At 49.0% G+C, this 18,035-nt stretch overlaps 1 protein-coding gene across 4 annotated transcripts in view; it reads left to right on the top strand.

The window, feature by feature from the left end:
* Nucleotides 1–6,013: 6,013 nt before the first annotated feature.
* The window catches only part of KTN1 (kinectin 1), a 78,086-nt gene continuing 66,064 nt past the window's right edge, over nucleotides 6,014–18,035 (top strand). For all 4 annotated transcript variants that reach the window (XM_082484803.1, XM_082484805.1, XM_082484804.1 and 1 more), the window contains exon 1: nucleotides 6,014–6,085. The gene's annotated coding sequence lies outside the window, so the exon portion shown is untranslated. The remainder of the gene's footprint in view (nucleotides 6,086–18,035) is intronic.

Here is an 18,035-nt window from a genome sequence, read left to right as displayed (position 1 = left end):
CAGCCAGGGATCCCTTTTGGTACAGCCTCATCCCTCCGTTTGGATCTTCCTCCCTCCTCCTTGCTGTCTTTGCAGTTTCTGTTGTTAATAGGCTTTCCCTTGAATGGTGGACATCCTGCTTTCTTATACCTCGGCTTTTATGGTCAGTGTATAGAAGTAGAATATGAGTTAAATTTCCCCATACAATCCAAGATACTATTATGGAATATTTTTACCTATTTTTGGTGTTTGCAGGCTGTGAAAGAAGCTAACTTGTCACAGTGCCCTTTTGTATGAGTGTCATTTTTTTTCCTCTTTTTTTTATCTTCAGTTCACTTATCTGCGACTTGTCAGAAATAATTAAACGCTGTGATTGCTTTGGCCTCCCTTCAGTGGGCTTTTACACAACTCATAAACACGAGAGTAGCTCCCCTGAGCTCGGTTTCCACTCAGACTCTTTGATAGGGCCCAGGTAGAGATGCTAAGGTACGCTCGGCAACGCTTCGAGGAAAATGAGGAACCCAGATGGGCATGTGTTTGGGAGGGTCCTACATTGGCTGTTTTCTAGAACCCAAATCGTGTTGCTCAGATTCGTTAGGTTTTTGCCCATTGACATTAAAAACACTCACATTCATCCCCCAGGTATTTTTACAGTCCCCTTTACTCCCAAATTGGCGTGGGCAAAACCGCTGTCCAAAATAAATGAAGTGTGTGAAGACAGACAGTTTAAAGGCGTTGAGGAATGCAGCTGCTTCAGACCTCTGACATCTCACTCGACTCTCACCTAATTTGTTAATGGCTATGTTTTTCCCTGGAGGACAATAAAGCTTTTCTCTGACGTTTTATAAAGGACCTTCTAAACCTCCTTTTGTCCCTTTGGGTAAAATCAGTTGAATTGGCTTATTTTCTGGTGCCTTTCTATTTTCCCTAGAGAATCCGAGTTGGTTCTTAACCCTTTCTGCCCTCCAGGCCTTGCGAACGGTATGATAGAAACCCTGAGATGTCTTAGGAGTCTAGATACAACGTGGGTGGGTGGTAGGTTCACTAGGGATATGCTTGTTGGTATCTAAAACCAAATGGATATAGAATCATAGAATCATAGAATGGTTTACATTGGAAGGGACCGTGAAGATCACCCAGTTCCAACCCCCCTGCCCTGGGCAGGGACACCTCCCACCAGCCCAGGTTGCTCCAAGCCCCGACCAACCTGGCCTTGAACACCTCCAGGGATGGGGCAGCCACAGCTTCTCTGGGCAACCTGCGCCAGGGGCTCACCACCCTCAGCATGAAACATTTCTTCCTAATGTTCAATCTGAACCTGCCCTCTTCCAGTTTGAAGCCATTCCCCCTCGTCCTTTGGCTCATTTCTTCATTTACTTCGCTTCACCTCTTACGAAATCACCTTGTGCTGGGATGCTACCAAGAATATTTGCAACTTGCTTTGAAATGGCACTCCAAGTGTGAATTCAAAGCATGGTTTTTATTGTGCTGCTCGGAAAGCTGCTTTTCTGCCCAGCTTCCCTCCGATCCCTTTAGCTACAGCCGATACCGAAGGATTGAAATCTCTGGATCAGAAATTAAATTCCACCTCTGTGGCCCAGACCTGATGACCCACTGGAGTCACAGCAAATACGCTTTCCTTTACAGTGAGCTCTTCCAGATAAAGCTGTTGCTTTTTGGTCAAGATTGAACTCCTTTGGCAGAAAATATAATTAAAGCCATGCGATACAGGTGTTAAGAATAATTAGTGACTTGAAAATGAGTGGGGATTATTCAGAGCAACGGCAGGCACTGATCTGGCAGGGATTTGGGTGCTTGTTTTATTTTCGCATGTGTTGGTGCATGGGGTAGTCAGAAGGGCTCTGTATTGGGCAGATGGGGGATTTTGGGTGGCCGTGACCATGGCCAGGGGCGATGAGCTGTGCGGTCGGGGCAGCTGGGTGAGATGCAGCACTTAGGGCATCAGACAGCAATCACTGCTGCTGCTTTGGGCATAAACCACAGCATTTCGGGAGTGGGCACGTGGGCGGCTCGGGTGTCTGAAACGGGGACAGCAGCCTGGGGAGGGAAGGAAAGGGGTTTCCCATTGGGATTTCCCATGGGATTTTCATTTTTCATTGCAAACGTGAAAGCTGAGAGCGACTCATCCCAGGCCCGTGCTAGGAGGTGAGGACTGAAAAGCCTGAAGGGAACCTGTCAGAAATCATGATTTAAGTCTGCTCACCCTGAAAACGGCAGTCGCTGAGATGGGCACTGAGCCGTCTCCATGTCTTTAATTGCACCGCTCATTGTTGGTCTTCTTTTGAACATGACAGAATGGAACAGCAGAGTCTTAAACCCCCTATTTTGGGATTTTCAGCACCCTATTATAATGGTGAAATCCAGAAAGGGAAGGTGAATGTAGTTTATAAATACACATTTTTTTTTTCCCAGTAAGCTCTGAAACAGCTTCTAACAATTCACTTTATTAGCTGGATTTTCAGCAGTACAAAATGTGACCGTGACCATCTCAGCTTAATTAAAAACATACATACGTTGTGATAGCACGTGGACTATGTGGAAACTTGCATTAGCCTGACGGGTTTTTATACTGGTCGCATACAATGTCATGGTTTAGAGCTTTTTTTTTTTTTTTTTTATTACAAGCTTTTATTCTTCTCGCAAGAGTTCCCAGCGTCATTTCTGCTGACAGATGCTGCTTAGGACAGATGTATTTTTATTCCCTTACAGTCGGATTGAATCAAACGTCTTTTTCCATGTAGCTCAAGTTTCCGCAGTGGAATTACTCCTAGTTAACTACTCCGAGAAGAAAATTGTAGCCATTTTTGTGACCCTCTTTAGCAGCAGTTGAAATCCTTCTTGCATGTGTGCGTGTGAGCTATTAATTTCTGCTTCCTACCAATTGTACAAATTCATGCTTGTAAATATTATAAAAAAATTAAGGTGAGTAAAGAGAGACAGAGAGAAAATCCAGCATTTGGTCACCTTTTTTTTTTTCCCCCTAACTGGAATCCGTGAGGTGTTGCAACTTGCAGGGCGTTTGTTTCAGGCATTGATAAGGATCTCTCACGTTCTTATATAAAATGCTAAATTAACAATAATCAGCTTCCACGCCTGACAGCCCCGCTAAGCGCGCAGCTCGCCTCTCTCTCGGGCCTCCTCCGAATCCGCAGATCTGAAGGCTTTTTTCCCTGTGATCTGAGAAAGCAAAATTCCTGACAAAACTAATGACTCGGGGCTCCTGCGGCAGTTTAAAACCTTTTCTTTTTCCCCATGAGTGGCTGCCTAATGTGACTGGGATTTCAGTGACTGTTTGCATTATTTCCTCCCTGCGGTTGGGGATATTCGGCGTCGTTAGCCCGGCTGGCTGCGCTGCACAGCCGTAGCTCTCCGGCGAGTTTTTCCACCAGGTTCCTCAGTCCACATAATGTAGATGGTTTATTGCCTTCCCTATCAGGCAATGGTACACAAGATAAGATTTAAAAGCGTTTTCAAAGTCCGTATATCACGCCTTACTGCTGTGATGTTGGGGCAAACGTACAAGACACTTGAAGGACCAGAAATTTCTGAGCTGGTTGTAAGTGGTATGTTCTCGGCTGTCACCCCTTCCGAGCAAGCAGTGACCAGACAGCGGGGACAATTGCCACGTGTCCTGGAAGGCGGAGGAAAAGAAAAATCTTTTGTAGCTGTAGCAGCTGGATTTCCGTTCTCTGCTCTTCCATTCCTGCTCAGCCCCCCGGCAGGAAGGTCTGTCCTGTCCCTCCTGTGTCCTTCCCCGGCTCTTGGCCCCATGTTTTCTCTCCCCATTGGCAGGACCACCCCCATCCCCTCTCCATGGGGAGGCAAATCTGTGCCCGCTCCTGGGAAATGGTGATTTGGTTGTGATGCCAGCTGGAAAACTCCACTGCGGACAAAAGCAATGAAACATCGGCAAAATCTGCTACTGCAGAGCTCTGCCACCGCCGCTTGCGGCTACCGAAGTGATTAATATAAGCAAGATTTGGCCTTAAATTTGTGCCTTGTGAGCATAGGATGCGGGTGCTGCCTTTGGCCAGCTCACGTGCTGCTCTCAGCAGCGCTCCTGCAAGAGCGGAGCGACCGGCCGGGATGTGCTGAGCCAGGGAAGCTCCAGGATGAAGCAGCAAAACGCAGCGTCGCCAGCTGATGGCCACGTTCAAAGCGGCCACCTCCCACACATCCCCGTGGCCGTGCCTCCGGGCTTGCTGAGCCTCGCATGCAAGGCACAGCCTCCACCAGCATCCGCCTCGCTCCGCTGCCTTTGTTCGCTCCACATAGTTTGGAAACGCAGCGGCAGCCCGTGGCGGAGCAACACGCGTGGCTGGCGACAAGGCTAATGATAAACCCATAGTGCGGCTCCATGCAAATCCTTCTTTGATGACGGATGCCACGGAGCAGTTGATTCCTCAAAGATGCTCAGGGACAAATAAATGGTTTGCTCTGAGCCACGGGGCCTGGAAGTGACACCAGAGGTCTGTGGAAAATAACGGAAGGGCGTGTGATGCCAGCCAGGTCCCCCCTTTTTGCTGGGATAACTCCCTTTTTCCAAATGCTCCCCCCTTGCAGAGCGACCAGCTGCTGCACATACTGGGATGCTGGTCCCGACCAGTGCCGGCACTGTCCTGCAGCCACCGCTGGCTCAGCTGTCCTCGTCACCCCTCCTGCTGCTGCTGAAAAATGGGGAATTTTCTTGTGCACAGGAGTTTGCTTTTTCCCCTCAACTTTTGGAACTCTGGGAAGCTGCGTGCTAATGTCAGTCCCCCAGTGATGGGAGCGGGATGGGTGGCCTTGGTGGCTTCTTGTGCTGTTTCGTCATCCCCAAGTAACGATATGACAGAGCGTTGTTTTTCGTCCCCACGGGTACCTGCGGATCCGTGGTCAGCCGTGGATCTCACGCGCGAGCTGCTGCCGTGTTTAAGGTGAAAGAAATCTGCCCCATGAGCACTTTGGGAAGGACCCACGTAGGAGGGAAGAAAAAAAATCAGAGTTTTAAGAAGTCAGAGCTGAAAAGTCTGGTTAAGCTCCCCCCGATTGCAGAGTGGCCAGGCTGTGATTGAACCAGTCCTGGCACCTCGTGTGCTGCTCCACGCTGCCGATCCGGGCAGTTTTATGGCAATTAAGGGAAATTTAGGGGTGACAACCCTTGTTGCTGGCCTTTGGGGAGGGGGGAAGGTTCCTTCGTGTCCCGTGGGGTCCCCACGCCTGCCCACCATCTTCTGGAAGGGAGTTGGAGAGGGGTGAGGTGGAAGCTGGCTGGCAGTGGGGGGGTTAATTAGGGAGGGTGGGGGTCCCTGTGCATGGAAGGTCCGGGCAGTGGGGACCCTGCGTGGGGGAGGTGGTACCCATGAAGGGGTGGGGAGATCCCTGGGGATCCCTGCGTGGGGGGAGGTCCTGGTGGAAAGGGGGGATTCCCACGCGTGGGTGGGATCCGGGTGGATGTGTCCACCCGTGTGGGAGGTCTGGGTGGGGGATCGCTGCCCGTGGGTGGGGAGGACCCTGGGGGATACCCTCATGGGTGGGTGAGCCTCCGGAATAGGTGAGGGATCCCTGCGTGGGGGGGGGTCTGGGGAGTGGGATCCCCGCGTGGGAGGATCGGGGGGTGGGATCTGCATGTGGGGGGCCCTGGGGGGTGGGATCCCCATATGGGGGGTTCTGGGGGGTGGGATCCCCGCGGGGGGGGGGGGGGGGGTCTGGAGGACTATCCCCACGCACACCGGGTGGCTCTGAGTGGATGCACCCACACGCGTGGGGACACCTGGGCGGGAGGAGGTCCGGGTGGGTCATCCCCCCTTCCGGGGTGGGGTGCGGGGGGGCTCTGGCGGGGGTGACCCCGCGGGCGGGCGGGCGAGGGACGGCGGCGGAGGGAGATCCCCACCGGGGGAGGCGTCGTCGTCGTCGTCGTCGCGCCTTTAACGGGGCGGGGGGGGTGGGGGGAGGCCGGCAGACGCGGCGGACGTGCGGTGCCGCCTCCTCCCGCCCTCCCTCCCTTCCTGCCCGCCAGCGCCGCGCAGGCACCGGCTCGTTGCCGCTCCGTCCCCGCCGCTCCGCACGGCCCGGCCCGGCCCGCCTCGACCCGCCGCGCCTGACGGTGAGTGAGTCCCGCCCGGGAAGCGCCCGGCCCGGCGGTGCGGAGGGCCGGCCCGGGGCCTGCCCGCGGCCTGCCCGGCGAGGGGCGGCGGGACTAGGCCTCGGCGTGGCCGGGGCGCAGGTGGGCGGTGGGGCGGGCCCGGGGGGCTGCGGCCCGGCCGGCGGGGCCACCCCGCTGCCCTCCCGGGGGCCGGTTTGAGGCAGGGGGGGAGGCCTGGGGGGATGGAGGAAGGAGGGAGAGGGGGGGAGAAGCCGGTTCCACCCGCGGCCGTGGGGCGGGGGGGTGGCCGCTGCTGCGGGCCGCGGCTGTGGGGCCTCCCCGGCTCATCTCCCGGTAACCTTCCCTGAAAACGGGGCGGGGGGGGGGGGGGGGGGGAAGGAACCAAATCCCCGGAACCCGATGTATCGTTCGTCATCTGTAGGTCTGCGTCGTTACCTGCCCCCCGCCAGAGGCACGGACCTGTGAAGGGCGGCTAAGTACAAAATCACCCCCCAAAATCTGATTTATAAGGATTTCCCGGGGCTTTCGCCACCCCCCTCCTCCCCCCTCCTCCGGATAAGGTCAGGCGCGAACCCAACGCTGCCGCGCCCGGGCGGCCTCTGCGAACTTTTAACGAAGCATTGCGCTTCGCCGGGTAAAATCATCCATCCCGGTTTGTGTTCCTGCAGTGGCGTTGACTGCGCCGGGTAGAATATGCTTTTTCCCGTGTTTGTAAGTTGCGTTTGTAAGGGTTTAGGTGTTTGTGTTTTTTTATTTTTATTTTTTATTTTTATTTTTTTAAAATCACCCGAGTGAGCCGCATGCGGCTGTGTGAACCCTGGAGGTGTTAATACCCCTCCTGCCTCTCCTCCTCCTCCTCTTCCTCCTCCGCTCACAGCTTACCCCGTGCTGGGAGCCTTCCTCCCGTGTGCAGGCTGCTGGGGGGGGGAAGAGTAGCGGGGCAAGAAGAGTTCAGGTGGCAAAGCTGTATCTTCTGTAGCTAATTTCAAGTGATGGAGGATTTTAATTAGGTAGGCGGCTGTTAAGAATAACGTAGCATAGCGTCTTTTCCGCATTAGGCCATGCCAAAAGCTACTTTCTCGCCAACCTGCGTGCTTTGGGGCTTGTCAGTTCATAACCTTTTTTCCCCAAAGGCTCTTCTACGTGTTTTGAGATCACTGTTAGAAAAACTCAAAGAAGGTCATTTCTTGCTTTGTGGAAGTGAGTTGTGGAAGAAGAGCTGAGCTGATACTCTGCTGTGGTCCTTTTCTGTTTAAATTTTTTTTCTCTCTTTTTTTTTTCTTTAGTGTTTCCATTGCCACCTCTATCCAACAACACACATACGGTATTTAACAGACATAACTGACAAGTTGTATTTAACATCTCTTTACATATGACAAGGCAGAAATCCCTCGCAGGAAAGTCTGAATTGATTGCTGCGAAAGTTAAAAGGGGATTTAGTTCCCACGTTCCACCTTCTTTCACATATTTTTCTTGCCTCTTCTCCTGGTGGATCGCTTACATCCTCCTGTTTGGTTTGGGCTGGAAGCATTTCTCTGCCTCATGGACCTCTTCCCTATAACTGCGCTGTAATTTCTGTCCGCGAACAGGCTATGCAACTCGCTTTACCACATATTTTTTCTCTTGCCTCATATGCTGATGCTGCTTTCTGCATACAGTGATTAAAATAACTTTTGTGTGTAACTGCAGCGGGGAAAGGTTGGGGTTTGGATAGAAACACTAATTCTCTGTTAGTTATTACCAAATACCTTTTTTGTTAGATTTTTTTTTTTCCTACCCCCACTTATCTAGCCAGTCTCAAAGATGATGTTTTCTGCTCTTAGAAGTAGCAGCAGCAGTAGGATATGAAGAACACAATTAGTTTTTAATTTGATCCTTTATCTCCCACTGTTATAAAATGCCTATTGCAGATAACTTAGCCGGCTAAGTACTGTGTTTTTGAAACCCCTTGAAGAAAAGGGAAGGACTTGCTCAAGCCTGTGTAAAACTGCGGTGTTATTCGGTTAACCATATAACACCTTTCCTTTGCATCATCCGCTCTCACTGTTGGAAATTAGATGGTTGTGGCTCAAAAGTGTCTAATCATTGCTTGATCACTGGCACTGTAAACCCGGGGTTAACAAAATCCTTCCGAAACTGAAATTTCCTGTGGATTTCAGAAGTGATGTGTATAGATTAAATATGGTTTTGGCCAGGACCCTTAAGCATAAGGACATGGGTGGAGAGGACATGTGTTTTATTTTAAGCATCAAACTTGGTTGCTCCTAATCCCTTCCCCTGCTGCTGCCAAGACACCCACCTCTCGCCACTGACTTCTCGAGAGCTTCAGCTCCCAAGTTTAGTTCCCTGATCATACCCCAATTATGTGCCTGAGTAAATAGCGTGAATACCTGTTGTGCCGTCCCGGAGGGGTGGGGAAGAAGCAGAAGACAGGAGGGTAATTCTTCATTCCCCCTCTCTGCTCCAAAAGCCATGGCAGCAAGTGGGCTGATAAGAACCCGAGAGCGGAAGAGACCCCCTGATCAAGTTTAGCTTTCCCCGTTTATAGCACCCATCCGTGCTGTGGATGCCTTTCTTAATGTAACTGCTTTTAAGGTGAAACTTGATCAGTTTATTCTTCACCACCGTCCCCACGGGAGAGTGGTTGGAGAGCCTTCTCTAAGTCCCGGAGCAATCGCTGAATTTCCATCCTCATGGTGTTTATGGCTGGTTTGTATAATTTGTTTTTGCTCTGGTGTTGCCATTTGGTTTAAATGGTTGTTTTCCCTCCCTGATGTAATTAGAGGGAGCAGTCGGATCCCCTCTTGACCACTTGTTTTGCTAAGTTAAACAAGTCAAAGTCTTTAAATCTCCCCCTGTTGTTCTCTTGTCAGTATTCTCAGGATTTCCTTGTCAGTGAAAACCTTTTGCCTTTACTCATCAAAACATTTTTATTATAAAGGGAGTTTTACGCATCTGTGTTTAGCTCTTAAACTTCCTGCTCTGCGTTGACAAAATGGTAGGATTGGACTATTTTTTAAGAAAATTAGTGTTTGGGGGGGGCTACTTGTTACACTAAGCGTTCAAACTTTTTGACATTCCTTGGGTGATCGTTTTAGGCTAATGAGACAGGGAGTTGCTGGGCTAAATCTGTCCCAGACAAATCACTTCTTGTTAATGACTGTGCATAAACTACAGAGATGATAGATTGGAGAATTACCAGCTCATGACTTGTAGGAATCTGTTTCTTCTCTCATCGTTATACAAGATGTCCAAGCAAATAAAACACGATGCCTTTTAAAAAATAGTATTTATGTTTTTAGAAATGTAAAAGCTTCTTCCTGTTATCATGCCTGAACTACAGCTAGTTGCAGGAGAGGGGGTACTTTTGAGCTTTGAAATCTTCCTATTTCTTGCCAGAATGGAGCCTTTAAAGTAATTTCTTACAATGTAGGCTTGTTGGCACTTTTTCCAGGCTGATGCCTGTGGTCTCTAGTTTGGGAACACGTCTGTGCCTGCTGGTGTGGACGCTGCCTGACAGACTGGGATTCCTGCTTTTTCTTCTCCTGTGGTGCTTAGTGGTGGCTGTTACTTCCAATGACTTTGGAGCGGGAGCAGCTGCCCACGCATCGATAAGCACCCTACGTCGATCTGGACTCTGCTGCTTCTTCCAGTGGAAGAATTGGCCCGTAGCTGATGGTGGGGAGAAGCAGAGTGGATCCAGGTGCTGCTCCAAGCAAGGAGATGGTACACAGGCATCCACAATTCCTGCCGTTCTTCTGTTAGAGGCTTGTGGTTTTTTTTTCCGCCCCCATGTGAGAACTAAAGTAGCATCTGGGCCAGGTTCCCTGCGTTTGAACTCGTCCCCTCTTGGTCGCTGCCGTGCCCGAGTGCAGGAGTGCTGCAGTCTAATTAGATTATATTAGAATGAATAAGTGAATCTTAATAAATGAGCTTATGGGGGCACTGTCAGGTCAACTCAGTCCCTAAATATAGGTCTCGGGCAGAGCGCAGGCTTGGTGCGGTATCTATCCATACAGCAAAATTAAATGGATATCTCCTGGGAATGCATAAATTCTGCTGCTTTGCCATCTTGTCGGCCTGGATGCTCCAGTGACTTGGTATGAGAAATGTCAAAATCCACTCCAATATGAGCATTCTTTAATTGAAGCTTGGTGGGGAGTTGGAGGGGGAAGGCATGGCTGTGGAGACTGTCATAATCTGAGGTGCTAAAGAATGCAAATCTCATGATCCTTTTTAGTGCTTCCCATTTAACTAAAGGTGATTTTTTTTTTTTTTTTTTTTTTTAAGTAAGTCTCTTGGATGCTGTAGGAAACAGAGAAAAGGAGAAATGATTTCTGTTGTGTGTGTGCACCTGAAAACTCTGGAAAGCCTCATCTCTGACTCTAACACAAATAAAGAATATTGTCCCCTCTTCTTGCAACTATACAATGCAAAGAATTAGTTTAGGACCTTCAAACCTTGAATTTTGCTGTGCAATGGGTGGGGGATGGGAGGGAGAGGAGAGGAACAGGAACTGGAAGGTTTGTGGGTTGATCAGAAGTAAAATAGTTACTCTTAGGCAGCTCTCCTCCTTTTCTGCCGTGTTCTTTGTTTTTGTTAGCGCTTTGTGGCTACCCTGCTTATCAAGATTCACAGCTCTAAATTCCTGTTACTGAAGAGAAGTAGTAGATGAAGTTCCTTCTCCTTTTCTTTCCAAGAAGACGTATTTAGAAGAATAGCGTGTGTTTTTTTTTTTTTTCTTTTTCAACTGAAACCACGTCTTTGCTTGTAAGTCACTGAGGTTGCATTGTAATTCGGAGAAAGTGTCTGTAAATTAGTAATGTGAGCAAGCTACTAATTTTCTTGCACTAATAATCCCTATTATAAATAGCATGGTCCTCCGCTAGTGTTAACAGTTCCCTGCTGCTGTCACTGTCAAGCGTGCAGGATTTGCAGGGGTAGTAAAGTATGGAAAGCAGCATTTCTTGCAGGTTTTTGCTCTTTCCCGTTGGGCACCCTTCCTCCTGGCTCATCCTGCTGCCTGCACTGCTCTGGCTGGATCTACTCGCAGCCAGGTAATCCTGCAAATCACTGCTCTGCTCAAGAACAGCCAGTACATTGCTAACCGCTCCCCTGCTGCAGGAAACATCTTTAAGCCCTTTTATGCTGTGAAGTTGAGGAAATAGAGCAAAACTCCTGGTTTCCTTCAAGTTGTAGTTGACTGACTAATTGAGCATCCGGGAGGGCTTTTTCCGTCTCAGAAGAGGTGTGTTGACGTTGTACTAGTTGAATAGCTAACCTTCTCAGCCTGCCTGACTGGTGTCCAGCTCGTCCAGCATGTGTTGAATGACCCAGGGAAAATAAAGCTCGAGTTCAGAATTACGTGGGTGTCGAAGGCTTTTAAAGCCTGGTATATTTATGCCCGTGATTCATGGCACTTCCAAAAACAATCCAGCTCTCATCCTGCAGAGGGGAAGTACTTCGGTCCAGTGTTATCATCTTTCGTTTAGCTGCATCACCTGCCAGAGCAATATAAACTCAACCTGTGTTATTTTGGGCTCCTTATTCTTTGGCTTCCAAATCCCACCCTGCAAGAGTTTCTAGTAGAAGAAATGCTGGCTTAATTCAGCTTTACACTCTCCTGTATGGACAGAAAGTGGTGAGCAGCGTATTTTATTTCAGGGATATGACAAATTTCACTACATCTCATTCCTGTCTGTGATGTGAAAAGGTGTCTTTTGTCTGTCTGCAACCGCGCAGGAAGGAAGTTGTTGAGTCCAGGAGATAAAAGTGCTGTCTCCTCCCCTGCGTGGGGGCAAGCTGCCTGCTCCTTGGCTCCGCAGCGCTCTGCTCCCGTCCTGCTTGGAGTAGGGCGGAGGGGAAAATTTTCATGGGAAAATGTGAGTGGACTCGTAATCTATTTGCAAGTGCATAGCTGTCAAGGAAGATGATGACTAAGCTATTGCACAAGGTGCAGCTCTCTGGGGAGCATGCCAGGATTGGACCGGATCATGACTGACTGATAAGACAACCTATAATATCAGTCAGCTGATAATTTTATTATTGCTGGTTTAATCTGGCCACTGGCTACAACTACTCTTTTTTTTTTTTTTTTTTTTTTTTCTCCCCCTCTCTGCCTATTTGCTGTTAGGTCTTAAATTGAGAAGTCCATGCTCAGTGAGTACAAAGAAAAAAGCCCAATTTATTGGAGGAAGTGGATGGTTCCTGAGCCGCTGGTGGGAATGCTGGGTGGCAGGAGTGCTTAAAGCTGATGACTTGCATTTGGCTTGCATCTGCCAAGCGCCTGCCCTGTGCTGCTGCTAGCCTCTGGCACAGTGTTTGCCACCTGCCCGAGCGTGCAGGTAGGATAGAGGGTGCTTACTCTCCCATTTAACAGAAAGGAAAGCTGAGGCCAAGCGCCTGCGGTTGAAGATGACAAGAGGTCACCAGCAGACCAGCTGCTGATGCCGTTCTTTTGGTCCCATTTGTGACTGGCATGCTAGGCCAGCAGTTAGCTGGTGAGCGAGTGGGAAACCGCTCTTCTGTGGTGACCGAGGCTGTTCCCACGTGTCTTCCTTTCAGGGTCTCTGCTGCAGTGTGGGTGGGAGGTCAAGCCTGGTCCCAGAAAGTGATGTTTCTTCCAGCCTCCCGAACCAGTCTGAAAGGCTGCTGTGATGATTGGCACTGCTTTGTCCGCTAAGTCGTTGCTTATGTTGTGTGGGGACAATCCAGCTTGGCTTTCATGTAGGTATCACCTTTTTTTTTTTTTTTTAATGCTATGCTCTGCATGGACCTAAAAACAGGGACATGAAACCAGTTGCGGCATCTCTTCTGCCTTTCTCCGTTTCAGTTCCAGGTATACCCAAGAGCAGCACCATGGCTATAGCAGATCATACCCAATCCGTCTCTTTCACAGGGCACTTTCAAATCTGAAAAATGATCTGAGTGTAGTGGTGCTGTGCCAGGAAGGGCCCTTTCCCCTGGGGCTAGGGGGGATTCTTCTGCCTCCTTTAACTTGCCGTCCTCAGGGGAGGCTCAGCGCTGACCAGGCAGCGTGTGTGGTTCTCAGTGGGGTGCGGTGCTGGGAAGCTGGCCAAAAATGGAGTTTACGGGTGAATGCTGTATCCCGTGTCACACCTACTAACCTTTGCTTGTGTAAATACCCGTTGGCAGCGTGTGCAGCTTCAGCCGTGATGGACTGATAAAGGACCGTGCTGCTTTTTCTCTTTACACTGCCTCGTTTTGTGTTTGTAGCAGTGATGGTGGAGGTCCATCAGAGCTTCGCTTCTCCAGGTTCAAACTGACCATGGAGAAACTGTTTGCCCTAACGTTTGGTGAGAAGGTGTCCTCACCAAGCCTGTCCTAGTGTGGACAGTGAAAAGCATTGTTCAGAAGAGAGGCAGACCTCAAAACCTTGGAAACCACCCAGCTGCAGGGAGGATTTGTGGAGGTTGTGTTAGGATTTTACTGGGTGCCCTGGGCTTTCCCACGGCGGCTCAGTGGGGAGTACCAACAGCCCTCCCTTGTTACCATCACGTAAGGTCACTTCCATATCTACAGCCTGCGCTACCCTACCGCTAGGATTGGGTTGCATGCTAAATTTAGTAAACCTCTTTACAGCTTAGTGTGCGCGTGTGTATGTGAAAACAGATTTTTTTTTTTTTTTTTTTTTTTTAAAGTAGCCTTTAGTGAGTCCTTGTTCAAGATGCATGACAAAGCTAGGCTTTCCCCGCACGGGTGGCGGTACACCAGGCCAGGTGTGGGAAGAACAGGTACGCTTCTTCTCCGGCTCAGTGTGCCTCCACACGTGGATTCGGCGAGGTGTGGAGCGCCGTGGGTGGGAGGGAAGGTTGCTGAGGCGCAATTACGACTTGCGTAACGCGGTCTGCAATCTGAGGCATGTGAAAAGTGCTAGTGAAGGGGTTGGGTTTCAGAAGTTTTAAAGGCTTGTGAAAATTCTTTGTCGGATGTTTCCATTACAAGCCTGCCTTTTCGGCCCCTCGCCCTTGATAGCCCAGTTTCTACCTTTTTTCCGTGTGGCATGTGTGCCAAAAGAAGAATTTCTTGGCTTCAAGTCCGGTGAACCTATTTCTAAGTAGATTTCTTAATCCCCGCTCGCCATTACAGGCCACTGGAGGAGTGTAATAGTCTGAGGTGCAACCAAAGTTGGAGGCAAGTAAGTTTAGATCTGGGTGGTTGCAGTGAAGTGTTTGTTCACTCCTTGCCTGCTGAAGGAGGAGCAGATTGTGGGACAGCAAAGCAAGGGGAGTGAGAACCCAGAGAAGCATGGGAGAAATGACCTCAATTACTCTGCATTTCTGTTGCTGAGCATTTTTTGGCCTTTTTAACAACGTGGCACATTCTTGAGTTCAGATCGGTACTGTGCTGATCAGTAAAGCTGAGTCTGTTGGGGTGGGCGCGTGTGCATGTGGTACAAGGCTGGTTTTGGGTGAGAACTCTGGGATCTTGGGTTTTTGACTTGAACTCAAAATTCTGAAAACCGTGAAATACGTATTTGTAAGCTTCCTAGGAGGACTTCAAGCTTGGTCCTTATGGTCACAAGTGGAGAAAACCAGGAAACCCTTAGAGATGCACTTTGAACAGATCTTTTGGGGGGGTTCTTCTGCCAGTTCCCAACGCTATGCTGTATCTGGGGTTATGCAGCAAACTGAATTGTGGAACTGGGACCAATATGGCAAAGGAATGTTGCAGGGTCTGCTGGGCTGCTGCTGCTCAGAGAAACATCAGCCACCCTCAGCCTTGCTCACCTGGGGAGTCAACAGCCACACAAGGAAGGTGGTGAAAGAAAGCTCCTTCACTGCATGGCCCAGCTGTAACTGGTGTGTGCTTAAGCAAGTGTGTGGAGGAGCTGGAGCCTCTTCCCTGAGGCTGGAGGGGAGCTTAGTCTCCTACTCGGGGTGTTTTAAGACAAGATGCAAATATTGCCTTGGAGTCTGTTGAAATACTGCACCGATTCCTGAGTGTGACATTCTTAAGCTGCCTGCCCGGATCCCAAAGGGACCGTGCGCTGAGATGACAGTGACTGTGTATCATTTCTTTATGTGTGAGTACCTTCAGCAGACTGTTAAAGGAAGCACAGAGAGGTTAACAAGGGGAAAAGAAACCTTATGGAGAGGAACGTGTGATGCTGCTGTTGAGGAGCATGTATCCTCGGTGCGGGAGTTGAAAGGAGGGTATCTCGGTGGAGCTGTATCCAGCGAGGTCCCTGTCGTAGTGCAGGAGGTGTTTTGGATAGATGATGAGGCGAGCTTGTAGTGCTGCCCTCGATAAATGGGCTATGTGCTGTGTCCTGAAGGAGAGTGGAGAGGGACCTTAACGCTTCACCTGTCCCAGTAGGGAAATGACCATAGTTGTTTTTTAAGCTTCATGTTGTGCTTTTAAATGGAATTAAAAATTCTAGCTCATAATGCAATTTATACTTTGAAACACGTGGAGGTAACTTTTACAGTGCCAATGCTGTAGGGATTGCCTCTAAAGCCTCTTTTGTTCCTTAACTGTTTTGAAATTTATTTCTAAGAGTATCGACAGCACCGTGTTCTACAGCATAAGGGATCTAGCTTGGATATGGAAGTGCTGTCTTTATGCCTGTATGATAACATACTTTAGGGTAAATGTTGAAGGACAGCTTTGCTATGGAGCAGTCAGACTAACGCCGATCTGCTGGGGAGGGCTCGGCGATGGGAGTCTGCTCAGCCTTTGGCTGGTGCAAACTTCTGCTGGAGCAGAAAGTCAAAATATCAGTGCTGTAGAAGCCCATCGTCAGCAGAAGCTTCTGTAGTCCAAATTCAGTACTGAATGTACCTCTCCTCACTCCCGGTGTTCGAAGGGTTTTATAGATACAGCACGAACAGTGTTTTAATCTGGCAAATTATTTTAAACTTAATGCACAGGTGTAATAAAATCCAACCCTCTTTTGCAGGTGTCACTCCTAGTATGACTGGATTAAAACTCATTGATTGCTGCTAGCAAAAGAGTGGTAGAAGCCTCTTGTATCAATTAAAACACGTTCACTGCAGCCCTAGGGCGCTGGTTCACCGCCGCAGCTGAGCGGCAGGAGTGGTCAATAGGAGTCTTCTGCTGCAGTACGGCCAGGTGAACTAAAATACAGCTCCCACGCTCTAGCTGGAGGCTGCAGCTTCACCAGTACAGCACCGAGCACCTCGTCGGATTGATGTTTGTGAGCGTTTTTCCGACTTGCAGTCAAAATGCAATCGTGGCCCGTTACTACCCAATTGTTCCTATGCCAGCATTGTCCTCTGGCTTGGACCCCACCCTGCAAGGTGGGAGCTGGAGGAAGCCGCTCTGTTGGGTCCGGCCCCCTTCGCTCGGGTGTAGTTCCGAGCAGTGTAGCTGTACGTGCGCCAGGGGAAGCAAGGGTAGCAAGTAATGCTAGCTCAAGCCTGGCTGTTCGGATTTTCCGATGTTTTTGTGTTTTTTTTCTGAGCCACGACTGTGGTATACAGTATTAAAAGCAAAAATAGGCACGCTGGTGCAGCGCCCGCACAGCTGTGCAGGCTGAAGAGGAGGTAATTCCAGCCTGGGGAGGCTCGTCGTACTCGTGCTTCCCAAGTCCTAGTTTGGTAGTTGTGCTGTGCATGTTGATGATAACTCTATTTATGATGCCTCTGTCAACTTACAGGAACTTTGACTTCTATATGTTGAGTCTGCATTCCTCCTGTCATCTAGCCTAAACTGAAGGTGCCCTTTTAAAATCTCAGGGTTGAGAACTAACTGAACTAACCCCTGAGTTTTAAACTCTTGGCATATTTGAAAATTTATTACCACTCTGAATTTTGATTGTTTAACTGATGGATACTTTTTTCCACACTTTTTTCACTGTACTGTATATATGGTGAGAAGGGAGAAGAGTCTTGCCTGTTGATTTCTTCTCCCTTTCCAGCTGAAGAATTATCAAGACTCAGCCTAATAATGGGGTACAGCAATCTTGTTTCAAATACTGCTTTCTGATGCTCTCGTTTAGCTAGGTCTGTGCCGCATTTACAGTAATTTTGATGCAGCAATCGCACTTTCTTTCCCTTTAGAGAAAACTGAAATCAACTGCTTAGACATAATGTGTGCAGTAAATAGTATCTTAAAACTTCAGGTAGTTAGAAGAAACCACATGAAAGCATCTAGATCTGATATGATTCACAATCACTTATGAGTTTTGATCTCTCTCTATGAGTTAACAACTCTCCTTTAACTTGCAGCCTGTTTCCAAGGCAGGTCGCTCTCATTTTCCTCTAGGCATTCCTATAGAGGAGAGCATCTGTCTGCTGTTGGCTTCTCCTCTTGTTCATTGCTGTTTAACAATAGGATTGTTGAGTCACCGAGAGGTTAATGAAGTGCCTTTTTTTTTTTTTTTTTTTTTGTCAGTGGTCCAATCTCTTTGTATATTTGTGTCGAACAGCACACTGAACAGAAATAATGGGAAAATCTTGTTGGTGGAATGACCGGGGTTGTCATTTTGCAATACCAGGGTAAAGACCTGCTTAAGCTTCAGGCTTCTAGCTGTGTCCGGGGTGGCTGATTACAAATCCCTCTGCAGCAACATTAAATATTAGTTTCTCTGCATCTTTTGCCCTTAACCGTGTTGGGGGATCTGAGCAATTACAGTTGGTTCAGCAGTAGCTTCCCATTTAGTAATTAAGATGGTTTTGTTATGATGAGTCTTTAGGGGTTTGGCATTAGAAAAAGGGTGAATTGTAGCCCTTAATTATGAAGTGCGGGAACAATTGCAGCCGGACAGACAGGCAGTGGTCCAGCTCCTCTTACTGAGTGAGCAATGCTTTTGTGCTGCGCCATCCCACTGCACAAATGACCGTAGCAGGCAGTTGCTAGATTGATTGGTTTTGATCTCTTTTAGGAAGGGGTTTGAAAGCTCGAATTTTGGGTTTATCACAGTAGTCCTTCAGCCTTCTGCCCTGTTGCTCTGAGCAAATCTGTT

This window comes from Vanellus vanellus (assembly GCF_965231255.1).
Source record: "Vanellus vanellus genome assembly, chromosome: 6".
Lineage (NCBI taxonomy): Eukaryota > Metazoa > Chordata > Aves > Charadriiformes > Charadriidae > Vanellus > Vanellus vanellus.
This window is presented reverse-complemented; position numbering and strand designations above follow the sequence as displayed.